Source organism: Ochotona princeps, chromosome 10 (assembly GCF_030435755.1).
Source record: "Ochotona princeps isolate mOchPri1 chromosome 10, mOchPri1.hap1, whole genome shotgun sequence".
Taxonomy (NCBI): Eukaryota; Metazoa; Chordata; class Mammalia; order Lagomorpha; family Ochotonidae; genus Ochotona; species Ochotona princeps.
The window spans coordinates 37,068,430-37,083,668 of record NC_080841.1 but is presented as its reverse complement, the minus strand read 5'-3'; positions in this window follow the sequence as shown (position 1 = coordinate 37,083,668).

Here is a 15,239-nt window from a genome sequence, read left to right as displayed (position 1 = left end):
GTTGAGCCCACCCGATCCTCAGAAATTCCCTAAAGATCAATCAGGAACCTTGCACACATGTCTCTCAACCCAATTCTCTGTCTATAAAAACCTTCACCCCTGACTGCTCAGGGAGCCCAGGAATGAGGCAATAGCTGCCTGGCTCTTTACTCTGCACTTTGTCATTGAGACCTGCTTTCTTCCACCACCCTGATGTTAGTAATTGGCTTTCTGTATGTTGGGCAAACAAAGCCAATTTGGGGATCTTGACACAATGCCTCCAACCAGTTAGGGGCATTGTTCGGCAACACAGGTACTTGAGAAAAAAACTGGCAGAAGGAAGATCTTTCTCTATTTGTTGGTCTGCCTTTTACTAAGTCGATAAATCCTTAACAACTACAAAACAAAGGTAGACCTGAGCAGCAATCCAGGTGTCTGAGGGAAAAAGGAGGTGAAATCTTAGGTGGCGGAGCCAGGACCAGGTGCTAAATCTCTTCTGTCACCTGCCTAAGGTTTGTGGTTCTGTCCAGGACCCCGATACTGCAGATCTCCTGTGCCATGTGCAGTAAGTGATGTGTCATCACAGTTTCTAGATACCCAAACCAAGACCATAAGCACCTTTTTGACACTTCTTCCTGAAACAACTCAAAATAATTTGAGATCATGACATGAGGGCTCATGCATCCCAGCCCTTGGTCGTTGGTGAGACAGTGGGCGCTATTCTAGGTTGGTGTGGATCCTGCTAAACAGGAGCCAGCCCAAGAGTGCTGAGTCTACATGATTTGTGTGTGGATTTCTATGGACAGGCGTATATATGTATGAGGGTAGATGAGGAGAATAATCACATTCCCTCAAAATCAGAAATAACACTGACATTTACAAGATAATGTAATTATCAAAGTTAGAAATAAGAAACTTGATTATGTATTATAAATATATGTATTGTAGATTTTCTTTTAGAAAGTGCATTTTTTTACGCTGTACATTTAAGCACAGTCTGCTTTCATATCTATCTAAATCTAAATCTATATCATCTATATATAGCTATATATTTTATCAACCCATCTGTTATATGAATGTTTGCCACACAAAAGAGAAAACACTTTGGGATGAGTTGAATTTCAGTACAGTAATGTCATTGCATTAAATTTTTTTCAGCCATAACAGCTAAAACAGCTACTATGTTCCTTACTAAAAGGCCTATTTAGAATGTTTCTTGAGTATTATAGTGACCAAACGGTAGAAGAGTGAAGCAAGACGCACAATCCTCAGAAGTGAGTTTCGTTCAGTGCTTTCCCAGGCTAGGATGTGTGCTGGCAGCACAGTCAGGAAAACAGAAGCAAAATAAGGTACACGTGCAGTGTTTGAGGACTTCACCATATTGCTCAGCATTAGCCGACAAACACAACCAGCCAGCTAGTGCTATTTGTCAAATGTCAATATCTGGAAGACCAGCGAAGACAGATTCCAGAGATTTACAACATCGTAGGTGTAGCAAGAAGATGTCATGGAAAGAGAGCCTTCCTGGGAGTTCGGATACTACGGATCAAGTCTCACGTCCTCTGCTAGGTTGTGTGTGATGGTTGCTGCAGGCAATTTGTAAAACATAGCAATGTGACTTGATCCAGAAGAGCAGGAGTCCACAGGCTGCTCTTGCCAGAGACCAAGGTCAAACTACAGGCAATGGTCCACACGTGGGCAAAAGTCCAAGACCAAGGTCAAGGCCTGCAGTCAAGGCTCCACAGCTGGGCCATGGTCCAAGGACACAGAACAATGTGCTTTAAGATACCCCCGAGAAAAATCATGTATGACCTCTGTACTTGGGACATACTGTTGCTTCCTCATCATCAAGCATTGGCTGGTTAACATCAATATGGGACATCAATGTTTATGCCACATCAACACCTGTGATTTGACTCCCTAAGCAGTTCAATAAAAAATTGAGGCAGCAAACCTTCTGGGTTGACATCCTTCCTCAGAAAAAGGGGCTTCCCTTTGACCACCCATTTTTATAGTCTTTATCTTCTGTCGCCTCCTTCTCCAACTTTGATCATACCGCACGGGTCACTGTAATGGTCAAAGAGAGCACAGTAAGCTCTGGGTTAAACTTGTTTTCTAAAGATTTCTTAGAGACATTGGTTATTTAACAAATATTCCTTTTTCACTTATTATGTGCCAGACACTATTGTAAGCCTCTATAAATATTAATACACCAATTTGAAGGAAGATACTTTTATCTTCATTTTACTGTTAAAGGAACAGTAATGTTAATAATGTAGCACAAGACTTTGCAGCTAAGAAAGGAAAAGTTCTGATCAGCATTACTTCGCTTTTCTTCCCAAACACTGGCTCACTCCCAACCACTGGTCCACTTCCTTAAGGCCCCAACAGTGGGGCAGGGGTCACCCATACGCCTGGCAGGAGCTCAAGTACTTAAAGCAGCCCCTGCTGCTCCCAGTGGATGCATTCGTGTTGCAGGGAATATCACAGAAAAAGACAAAGGCAGTCTCGGTTTTCATGTGGACAACTCAATGAGCAAAGCAAGATTTATTAAAGATGTTGAAGATGGAAGCCTCCTGCTGAAGCATCAGGATGGGAGTTTTTTTTTTTTAAGAGAAAGACCATAGAAAATGGTAGAAATGGTATTTTTTTAAGCATGGTTTTGAGAGAGGAAAAAACAAATAGAACAGGTCAGATTTCCACTCCTATCTAACCAAGGCCATCAGCAGGGTGTGAGTGGCAGCCTCCTCCTGTATTTTCACGATGAACTGAAATCTCAGGCACCACCTCCTTGCTTCCTCATGATAGAAACTCTCAAAGATAGGAGTTGACACTTGGTCTGGTCAAAGATAGCTTTTGGGGAGGCCCTTTGCATTCCCTCAAAGAGATTTCCTGACTTTTTCCTACTTTTTGATTTAACTAGAACTCACATAGGTGGAAGTTACATTCCAACAGGTGTTGACCTAACCATCCAGCTGCTATTCCTGTGACAAAACCAGGAGCCAGGAGGGACCTGCCTTTCCAAAACGGATCAAATGGTAGAGAAGCAAGATTTTATGTTTTCAAAGGAAAATTTCACCAAAAATTGTGATCCTAAGTCTGACTCTTTACATTCACAAGATGCTGTGGGCAGGAAAAGGAGCCAGGTATTACTTAAACATTTTAACTACTAGACCAAAAACCTGCTCCTCTCTGTGTTTAACCTACTTCGTGTGGTAGTTTGGAGCTTTTAGACAGATCATGTCCCTCTGGCAATTCTCCCCCAATTATCTGCCTGCAATAGTCACTGCTTTGCAGAACATCAACAAAACTTTTTTCTCCCTACTTGACCATTTCACTGGCCTGGATGCTGGAGGAAAATTCACCTTTATTAACAGTTGCTGTACATGAGGTGCAATGCTGCTTTTCTCTTCCCCCAGTGGCAAGTAGTAGGTACACAGGTTGAGCTTTAACCTGAGAATGATTGATTACCCATCAGGGTGATTAATAAAGCTTATATATTCCCTAGCGTTGTATCTAATCCCAGCTGCTAGATTTCCCTATCTACACAGCACAACTGTTTCATCTACCAGCCAGGGTGACATAAAGTAGGTGTTGGGGGGTCATAAACAACAACCTCAGACGGGATCACTAACCATTTCCAAAGCAGCCGAGCCCACCCTCATGTGGAAAGTGCACTGACAAGCAGGACCATGGCTCCAACCTCTAGGGCCTATTCTCTCCCTTACTCAGCCTGCCCACTGCTTGACCAAGTCCTGTGGACATTCTAGAGCCACATGTGTTTCATGAGAGACCTTTTAATTACTATCGGTTAGAACTTTAATCTCAAGTATGGGGGAGTAAAATCAAAAGACAGAAAATAAACATGCCTGCTAGAAAGTCATGTAATTCTTCAGAATGTCAAAGAAAAAGGGAACATAGAGCTGAAAGTTAATGAAATGTCCTTTCATAATATATCTCTCTTGACAGCTATAAAGTATGAAGGCAACTGAAACTACAGTGCTTAGTTGATTTAACATAACCTGAGCTGAAAAATGGCAAAATGATCAGTGCCTCCAGATACAGCCATTCCCCACAACTGACACCAAAACCATCATGCTGTCAAAGAAAGTAAATGATTTTTATAACCAGTTCATGTTCTGGGCCTTCTGTTTCTTTCAACTATGGTTGCCTATAATAGTGAGCAAACAAAAGCTCCAGAATAGTCCTAAAAACATAGGATAAATATCTGATTAGATATGCATCATTTACTTATCCCTTTAGAGCTAAAAAAGAGAGAGAGAGAGAGAGAGAGAGAGATTATAGCTTGGCCTCTTTGTTTCAAACAAAAACCAGGGTGCATTTTTTTTTAATAGTTAGACAAACTGCAATTTTTATCAAGGACAGCTGGTTCTATCGTGTCAAGTTTGAAGAAATTCCTAAGAGGACTATAGCAAACCAAACAACAAAACAACAACAAGCTCTGAAGATTTAAAGAACTAGAATAAAACAGAAAGATAAACATCTTAGAATGTTTGCTTTCTTTGAATTGTTTTTCTCTAAAGAAATACCTCAAATTGTTAAAATGTCAAGGCTAAGAAGAGGCAATTTTCTGGAAAGCTGATAACTACAGGAAAGTATTTTTGCAAGAAATGAATTAGTTATGTAAAATCATAAGGCTTCGTGTTGGAAAACAAACTCGAGTTCATGCATTTATTTGATTAAATGTGGACTCATGTGACAAGTAATTGTTTCCGGCTGTAACTTATCAGGAGAGGGTAAACATCCCACCAAGCTAGTTTTGTATGAACAGTTTATGAGGTTTTCTCTTTTTTGGTTTTCTTTTTTTCTTCTCACTATGCTGCCTCTTTGCTTCTCCCTTGTTCAGCCAAGTTCTGCTCAATGCTCTTTCTCTCATGTCACGAGGAAGCAAATTCAAGTGGAGAGTAAAGCACGTCTCCTCTGACTTTTGCCTCCTCTTTACTGAAGAGACGTATTGATCACTCTCTCAGTGAGATTGAAAAACAAACACAAAACAACATCAGTAACAGCAAAACACAGAATTCCTGATTATAGAAAGTCAAAGTACCTTGGCCAGAAACACAAGAGAAGCTTTCCATCCATCTGAAAAGACGTTCCCAGGTAAGAGAGGGGAGGAGTGGAAGCAAGGCAAGGCAGGAAGACAGAGTAAATGCTGCATGATCCACACGGGGACCTTGACTATCCACAACAAGCATGCCATCGTCAGAAGAGATGCTGTTCTATAAACTCATGTTGATGGGGCAGCTGACTCAAGATCCATGGATCGTGGACCTGCCCGCTGAGTTGCTCTTGGCTTTTATTTAAGCAGCCTTGACCATGGCCTCTGCGCAGGAGGCCAAACTAAGTATCAAAGTTACTTGCCACATGAAAGCTGGGCATTTCATTTACTCATCCATTTACCATTTAAACTAATTCAACCAATGTCTACTGAGTATCTGCACGCACTCTTGTAGGCACTGAGCCATAAAGACAATTCTTCCCCTTCTCCCTTGCCATGGTGTTTTTCTTGTAGGGCCAGCTGAAGTCTCAGCTGCTCTGCTACCAACCCAACTCCCTGCTAATGCACCTAGAAAGGCAGCCAAAGATGGCACAAGGACGTGGGCTTCAATCTCAACAATCCGAAAAAATCAGGTCTGTGTGTGCTTGCTGCATGTCCTCATTTTCGTTCACTCCCAGCTCACTAATGGCCGACTACTGCTGAATACAGAGGTTACCTCTTCATCACTTTTCTCACCTCCCCTTTGGGAGACATTCCCCATGTTGGTCCTCTACCTATTTTGTTCCTTTTTGTCGTCTCTTCCTTTATGCCATCCTAATAATTGATGCCCCTAAAATATTTTGCATTCTATTTAATTTTATCTTATTTCCAGGTAAACAATCTTTCTTTTCATCTACTGTGTTGACCCTGTTGTATGTGTCGCTTTTTTAGTTATACCGAATTACCTACTATTCTGACCCCCTCTTTGGCTGAAATGATTCTACCTTGGTTTACATTCTGTTCTCTTCTTGGGATGGTTCCTCCTTTTCTTTGCTAAGGACAAAGTGACCCTCCCTCCCCCCCCATTTCCTGAGAAGTTTCCCTCCTCCCCTCCTCTTCAAATATTGCCCCTCTGGTTCTTTATATACAAACCTTTGTTCTTGGCTCTTACCCTAAATGGGATACATGTGATTTGGCTAAGTTTGCCTTTTCTTCCCGAGCCTGTCCAGGACAAGAATTATGCTTGTCTTAGGTTTTAATTCCATCTTTCTAGAGTGTCTCTACCAGGCACCTCAAAGGACTAGCAGAGTATCTCTATGCCTAAAGCTTAATCCATATCACCGAGTGTCTGTAGGTGGTATACCCAGAACTTGATCTGGGTCTCCCACATGGGTGAAAGATTACTTACCCTGAGCCATCACCAACTATCTCCCAGGATATGTATTAACAGAAAGCTGGAATCAGAGCCAGACTGAAACCCAGGCACTCCAACATGGAATGTTGGCACCCCCAAAAGTGTATTAGTCACTTTGCCAAATGTCTGCCCCTTACTGCCATTTCTTAATCTGCATATTATATTGCCAGTGAAAAACACTTTTATCCTGGGAATACTTGCTCGGTGGTTCCTGCCACATCTACTCCATTGTCTTTCTCGCCCGCTTTTTGTTCCTGCTCTGTTCAATTCAGAGTGTTGGACACACCAATTTTCACCTCATGGGGACTTTAATAAAGAAAGGAAGCTATGAAAAAGATATGTTACAAATTGAAGGGAGGAAAGATCCTTTTAGGCGATGAACTCTGATCTTCAAAATAAATTTTCCAAAGAAGATTCTGATTTCTATACCTATTTTGTATCATAATGCAATCAAGTGGGCTGCTGAAGTTATCCGGCAATCCTAGGGCTTTCTAAAGCCATGTTGACCTTGAAGGTAAATTGTTAGGGTGGTGGACAGTTAGGGATGTAGTTGCTATTTAAATAGAGAAAAGGGGGTTTACTTCCTTCTGTTGTCAATCTAGAACCTCTTTTGGGAATGACTTGGTAAATTCAGATTTGCACCCTGTTTCCACCAAAGGTTGCTGAAACTTCTTTATGGGAAAACAATGTTTGAGAAAAGTCATCAGATATCTGTCTGTACACACGTTTCCTTTAGCTCCCAAATGTGTTTAATAAAAGGCAAATGAATTGTGGTCAAACTGACAGGTGTTTTGACACCTATTCCGTTGAATTAGAAACAATACATAGAGTTAGCACTGCCCTTCACATACTAGGTACCTAATAAATGGCAACTATCGATTTTGTTACTAACTACCAGAAAGAGAATTATCTTATTTTCTTTGGTTAATATAATGTTTATAAGAACTTCCACATCTGTTAAATACAGTCTGAATCATCACTTTTCCAGGGCGTAAGGCTTGCTTTATGTTATGACTCGTAACTCACGGAATCATTTTCCTTCTTCAAAATGGAAGTTTTTTCCTTGTTGTTTGGTAATAAATGTAACCCTGTGGAGAACACCTCTATACATGAAACTCTGTCCAGGATTCAAGAGGTCTACCCTGTGGAACAGGTTCCTAGGAGAGGAGATGCTGGATTTACGTTATAGGCATTGTAAACAAATTGAGTTTTCTACTGTTAGGCAGCTTTTCAGAACATTCCAGTTGTTCCATTATTGTGAGAATGAATCAAGTACTATGATTTATAACATAAGCATCTAAGCACTAAGCTAAATGCCTGCCTGCCTGCCTCAAGAATTTGCTTTTGTTGGTCAAAATAGTACTATAGATATTATCTTTATTTTATTTTCAGAATTTGCAATTTATCCATTAATAAAATGTTATTATTTGGAGAGGTAGAGACTACCAGAGAGGAAAGAGGGACAAAGTGAGATCTTCCATTCATTGATTCATTCTTCAAGTGCCATAAGACAGAAGAATAGAATTCACCTGGGTCTCTCAAATGGTGATACAGGACCTAACCATCTGATCCATCATCGTTGCCTCCCGAGGTGTGCATTGGGAGGAAACTGGACTCATCACCAGGATGCAAACCCTAGGGCTCCAGTCCAATGCTGAAGTGATGTCTTTTTTTTTTTTTAAGATTTATTTATTTTTATTGGAAAGGCAGATATACAGAGAGGAAGATCTTATCCAATGGTTCACTCCCCAAGTGGCCCCAACGGCCGGTGCTGCGCCAATCTGAAGCCAGGAACCAGGACCTTTTTCGTGTCTCCCATGCAGTTGCAGGGTCCCAAGGCCTTGGGCCGTTCTCGACTGCTTTCCCAGGCCATAGGCAGGGAGCTCGATGGGAAGTGGGGATTAGAACCGGTGCCCATATGGGATCCCGGTGTGTTCAAGGCGAGGACCTTAACCACTACACTGTCGCGCTGGGCCCCTCAAGTGATGTTTTAATCACTGGGTCAAGTGTCTGTCCCTTAATGTTGCTTCTTCTTTTTTTGTTGTTTAAGATTTGTTTACAAAGAGAAGGAGAAATAGAGAATTATCCTCTGTCCACCGGCTCATCCCCCCCAAGTGGACGCAATGGCCAGAGCTGTGCCGATCCGAAGCCAAGAGCCAGGAGCTTCTTCTGGGTCTCCCATGTGGGTGCAAGGTCCCAAGGTTTTGGGCCATCCTTTACTGCTTTCCCAGGCCACAATCATGGAACTGGATAGGAAGTGGAGCAGCTGGGACGTGAGCATATGCCCATATGGGATTCCAGCATGTGCAAGGTGAGGATTTAGCCAGTAGGCCATTGTACAGGGCCTCCTTAATATCATTTCTAATCTACATTCTTTATTGCCAGTGACTTTGACTATTTTTGTGCTTGAAATATTGGCTCACTGGCTCCTGGGACAACTACACTGCTGCTCTTCCATTTGTCCCATTGTCTGCAGCTACTTGGCTCAACTTCTTCACTTTGGAGGGTTCCAGAGTTCAATTATGAAGGCCATGTTTTGTTTTTATCTGCATTCACTTCTTGGATGATCTCATTGGGTCTCTTGGCTTTAAATGCCATATTTATGTCAACCCTCTTTCCCCCCAAATTTATGTCTCCAATCCAGACACCTCTCTTAACTTCAGACCCATAAATTTTTCTGTTCAACAACTTTATTTAGATGTCTTGCTTGATTATTATTATTTATAAAAGACCTTTCAAACACAAAATACTCTAAACTGAGCTTCTAATGGTTCTTCCTGAACTTGTTCATTTTGTGAGCTTTTCTGCCTTAGTCAATGGCAACTATATGTTTCGAGACTCAGGTCCCAACCTTTAGAATTAGCTGTGAGTTCCTTTGACTTTCATATCCTAATTGGAACCCAAGAGCAAACTCTATTGGCTTTTTCTTGAAAGATAGCCACAATTTGATCGATTCTCACCATCTTCACTACTTCATTGTAAAACGTATTGTTTTTTGCTAAGAATGCTGTTTTAATTCTGTTTTGTGACTGTGACCAGAGGGCAAGCAGTTCCTTTTATAAAACTGTCACAGTTAAGGTCACTTTCCTTATTGGCTCTTCCATTCGATAGACTCCCCTCTTTGTCCCAGAACCAGATACTTCACAATCTCCAGGGAGAGGGAACAACAGAATTGAGGACAGAATGAATCTCCACTGGACGGTGAGCTTATGATCAATCTTGCCTTTGTAATTAGACTTACAGACAGACAGAACTGCATGCTTCTCTTTGGAGAACACTGCAGCTGGTAGGTGGAGCATTCAGAGGCACTGGAGATTCATACCCTTCCCCTTCACTTGGCCCAGTACATCTCCTCCACTGGTAGTTTCTGAGTTGATCCAAGACAGCCTCACATGGGCCTCAAAACTGAATAATTATATAGCAAGTTAATTATTTAAAAAAAAAAAAACTGTATTGACTTGGCTTGGTGCGGTAGCCTAACAGGCTAAAGTTCTTGCCTTGCACATGCTGCGTTCCTATAAGGGTGCCAGTTCTAATTCAGCCTTCCTTTCCCAGTTCCTTGCTTGTGGCCTGGGAAAGCAGTCGAGGACAGCCCAAGAAGCTCCTGGCTCCTGGCTTCAGATCAGCTCAGTTGTGGCCGTTGCGGTCACTTGGGGAATGAATCATTGGAAGGAAGATATATCTCTCCACCTTTCCTGCTCTCTGTGTATCTGACTTTCCAATGAAAATAAATAAATACATCTGAAAAAAAAAAAGACATGTTGATTTAATATTTGAAAGGCAAAGTTACAGAGACTGGGGGAGACAGAGAGATCATCCATCCACTGGTTCACTCCTCAGGTGGCCACAATGGCTAGTGCTGCTCCAGGTCAAAACCAGGAGCTTCATCCAGGTCTCCCACATGGGTTCAGGGCCCAAGCACGTGGGCTATCTTACTTTGCTTTTCCATGTGTGATAGCAGGAAGCTGAGTGAGAAATGGTGCAGCCAGGAGTAGAACAGAGCTCATATGGGATGCCAGTGTTGTCATTGGCAGCTTAAGCAGCAGTACCTTAACTCCAGCCCAAGCAGGGTTACTGTTAGCTTGAGACTTTTGTAGGAGCTATAAATGATGCTTTAATATCTAAATGACACTTGGCAGAAGAAAAGATTTCCTCACCTTTACTATCATAAACAGATAACCATAAGTACATAGTTTCCTAGAGATCTGTCAGTTGTTCTAGCAGGTTATTAAACCTGAGGAGGGGTCCAGTTAAAGTATCAAGTATTCCTGTGTGTCAGGTTTGTGAGATGGAGCTCTTAACCCAGGGGGCCTGAGCTAACTCTGAGTAGTTAGTGTTGGGATTGAACTGAATCGCAAGTGGTTGAGACTTGGACAGACGACTGGTGTGAGGTCCTCCCTCTTATTTGGTGCCAGAAATTCTCTTAATAGAATTCAGAGGTGCCCAATATAAAGCTGATTTGTACCTAAAACATTTTACATCCATGTGGATATGTATTGTAAACACTTCCCTCATTTTGCAACAGAGAAAGTAGTAGTGACACATGAACGAAGTTGTTGAATGAACACCCAGAATCTTGAATTAGTTTTTAAAAGAAAAGTGCCATGAATAAACAGACAAATAAGTAGGCATATCTTTAAAGTCTATAACCCACACCCAGCGAGATAGTGTAGCGGTTAAAGTCCTCACCTTGAACGCACCGGGATCCCATATGGTTGCCGGTTCTAATCCCAGCCACTCTGCTTCCCATCCAGCTCCCTGCCTGTGGTCTGGGAAGGCCATCAAGGACAGCCCAAAGCTTTGGGACCCTGCACCTGTGTGGGAGACCAGCAAGAGTCTCTGGCTTCGGATTGATTTAGCTCCAGCCGTTGGGGCCACTTGAGGAGTGAACCATTGGATAGAAGACCTTCCTCTCTGTCTCTTCTCCTTTCTGTATATCTGGATTTCCAATAAAAATAAATAAATCTTTTAAAAAATAAATAAAGTGTATAACCCACCATTTGTTCTTTATATACACCTGTGTTTAGGTACTTAATTTTTTGTTTCTTAAGGTTGAAAATTCTTGCTTTCTGTTTCCCTTGTCTTAGAATGCAGCAGAGTGACACTGACAGAGCTGGCAGAGGAACTGGTACAAGGGAGGATGGGTAAGTCTGTCTAGGAAGGAGTCTTCCTCCCAAGCAGCTGATTATTTTTCAGGTCATTCAGTAAATTGTCCTATTCTGCTTTTTGCCAATCAGCTTATCTGCTTATGGACTAGATATTGCTACCAAAATTGACACATCATTCGTAGGCAACAATAATGATAGCACAGCTAACAGCAATAATGGTGAACACTCGTTGGATTTTTAAATAACTTACTTATCATAATAATCCTTGGAAATCAATGCTATTTTAACCCCAATTTATAGAAAACAACTAGGCTTTGGGAAAACGGCTGCGTGATATGGATAGAGTTTGTCCCCTGCATGTTTGCTGAGTATATGTCAGTGTTCCAGCAGACACATGTTACTGCCAAAGAAAATCTGTCTCAGAAAATGAACTCAGCAGGTGCCCCTTGTTGTGCTATGGGTACTAGTTTGACACTGATGCTACGGGCAAAAAGCACTGGCACATGAGCTTTCCTTCCTGTTGTAGTGGACACTGAGTGTTCCCATGGCACTGAACAGTGACTATCAGGTCAATCACTTGTGGTGGTTTTGTGTTAAGGAGTTCAAACTGGCTGCAGCAATCTGATGTTACTGAGCTCTCATGCCAGCACCCCACCACTTCTGATGTAAAACAAAACAATAGAAAATCCACAGGGACCACCTCCACTTTTAGAGCATATATCCGTCCACTGAGTTCATTGCCTTAGATGTGACCAGCCCCGGGAGTTCCTAACACATCAGATCCCTTTTTGAACTTCTTTCTAGAAGTACTTCTTTCTTATATGCCCCAGTGCTGTTCAACCTGCTGCGATCTAGGCTTGTTAAAATAACATACATGTCCTCAAGATGACAGCTAATTAAATTCCAAAGACACCGCTTTACAAAAGGGTTGTCTGATTTTGTGTTTTGCAAGTCACTGTTTCTCTTTTTTGTGATATGCTCTTTGCTTGTTCAGTACCGCACTTCAAGGCATCCTGACACAGATTGAAAACACCTTGGAAAACAAAATCAGATGCAAGGTTCCTTGGAGTTTGGAATAATTTATGCAGCTCATCCTGTAGGCTGCTCGCAGCCAAACTCCACTGGGGGAAATTTACTTCACATTCTATCAAGGCTTGCAACACAATGAATGCTTTTGGAAAGAAATCTAAATTGTAATTGTGCAAAGAGATTCTGGGAGAGAAAGAAAAAAGTCCAGTGTGATTCGACATCTTCCAAAATGTTTGTAAAGTTCACCATCAAAATGCCAGTAGAGCATTTGGTAAAGGTTCAAAGGCTCTGAGTACGGATTGTGGCAGCCATTAGAGAAATGTGCATTAAAAAGGGGTCAATTAACATTTATCAAGAGATGTTGGCATGTCTAAAGTGTATTAACTCAGGGAGGCCAAGTGCATCTGTGTTTCTTCAAAGTGATAACAACTCAAAAAGAATCACAAACCCAACACCGCCTAGAGGCTGCGATCCCTATATGTCCTGAACTTGCAGCCCTGACAGGATTCTCAGTTGTTTTCTCTCCTTGACATACTTTTGCAATCTCCAAAATCCACAATTGTCCTACATTTAGACATGGACAACACAAATACGTGGCTGGCAACGGACCTGGGAACTCAGCACTGGGTATGACAGTCTCTTTCTGTCCCCATTTTCATCTTTTTTTTTTTTCCTATTTCTTCATCTTTTCCCTTCCAGCACTCACACACTGCCCCAAAAGAGTAGTCCACAGAGGACTTCTGGCTCCCGGTAAATGGGAGGCCTGAAAGGCTCTAACAAATCTATTGGTTTCTATTCTTCTGTCAGCTCCCTACATCTCCAAGGTGCACAACACGCTCCTTTGCAACAGGAACGCACCTGAAATACAAGGAAGTAATCTTTAAATATGAAGTCAGGGCCGTGGGAGTCAGCTGGCTTCTTTTATGATTGACATTTCCCTATTTCCCCAGTGATTCAATCAGGTGTTTATCAGGAGAGCTTTGCAAGACTTCAATACGCTCTCGAATCATCCAGAGGCAGCTTGCTTCCACCCTCTGAAACGCCCTGCTGCAGACTGCTGAAAATCTTGGAGATGCGATTTTTAGGTTCTGTCAGTCATGACAGTCTGATCCCACTGGACCTGAAGTCTGATTCTGGCCTGGTTTCACTGCCCCCATCCCGGAGGACTCACTATGCCTCTAGTCTCCATCTCAGTGGGAAAGCCTTTGCCTTTCCAGTTCCTTTCCTTAACACATATTCGTTAAGCTTTGCAATAACATAGAGAGTCCTGACTGGGATTTATTACTTATTGAATTTTGAATGTAACCTGATGGGTTAAGCACCAACAATTAATAGGAAGGAAGGAAGAGGAAAGGAGGAAGGAACAATTTAGGTCATTTATTTCAGACACAACACCTCAAATTCAAACCTCTCCATCTAAGCCTCAGACAATTTAATTAATAATGAAGTATATGATGACCAGAAGGAAATCAGAGTCCGGTGTTGTTTTCTAGCTTTATCACAATCATATATATTAAATATAGTCCAAAATAACTGTACAGAAACAGGGTGTTTAAAAAACATGGTTGAGTGCCTGGCACAATTGGCTCAGAGGCTAAATCCTTGCCTCATATGTGCCATGATCCCATATGGGCACCAGTTTGTATCCTGGCTGCTTCACTTCCCATCCAGATCCCTGCTTGTGGCCTGGGAAACCAGTCAAGGACAGCCCAAAGCCTTGTGACTCTGCACCCTATGGGATATCCAGTTGAAGCTCCTGGCTCCTGGCTTCAAACTGACTCAGCTCTGTCCATTGTGGCTACTTGGGAAGTAGGCCAGCAGATGGAAAATCTTTGTCTCTCCTCTCTGTGAATTTGCTTTTCCAATAAAAACAAATATTAAAAAGAAAAAAGGGAATTTAATTGCACAGAGCAATTGCTTAGCAAAGACCACTGTTAGGACTCGCTGACAGCTCGAGGTACTGTGTGTGCTTCTTGGCCTGGGTATGACTAATATGGACAGTACAGGAATGGTGGGTCAGCAAACAGGGCAGGAAAACTTAACTCACAGTATCTCACTTCACACACCCCACAGAAGACACATGAGAATTAGGAACAATCATTTCGCTTGGGAGAAGGGCTGGAATGATAGGGAACATTGTAGAACTCATCTGGAAAATCTGAGGTGCTTATAAAGCCAGAGCGGGAGTGAAGCTCTTGGACTTCATGAAGTACTAGGATTGAGAGAAGCAGCTTAAGAGTGGGTAGAGATCAAGCCTGAAATGATGGTGAGTTCTCCATTACCCACAAGCCCATCAAGCACAACCTCTCAGCATTGGCCTCACCTACTCCTGCCACGTTTTCTGCTTCACTCCCTTCTAGTAGCCACCGGCAATAAAGGGGAACTGTTGAAAAAAAAAAAAAAAAACAACAGCAAAAAACAAGAGTGGGTGTTTCACCTGGCAGTTAAAATGCCAGCTATGATGCCTCATCTGACATTAGACAGCAAGGGCTCAGTTCCTGGATTGACTTCTCACTCCAGCTTCCTGCCAATGCAGTCACCTCTCACACTATAAAGAAACCTGGATTGAGTTCCCAGCTCCCAATCTCTGCCCTGATCCAACTCCAAATGTTACAGGCATCTGGGGAATGATCCAGCAAATGGGGAATGAGCCAGCAAATGGCTCATTCTATGTCTTTTGCCTTTCACAAAAATATATGCATACATATAT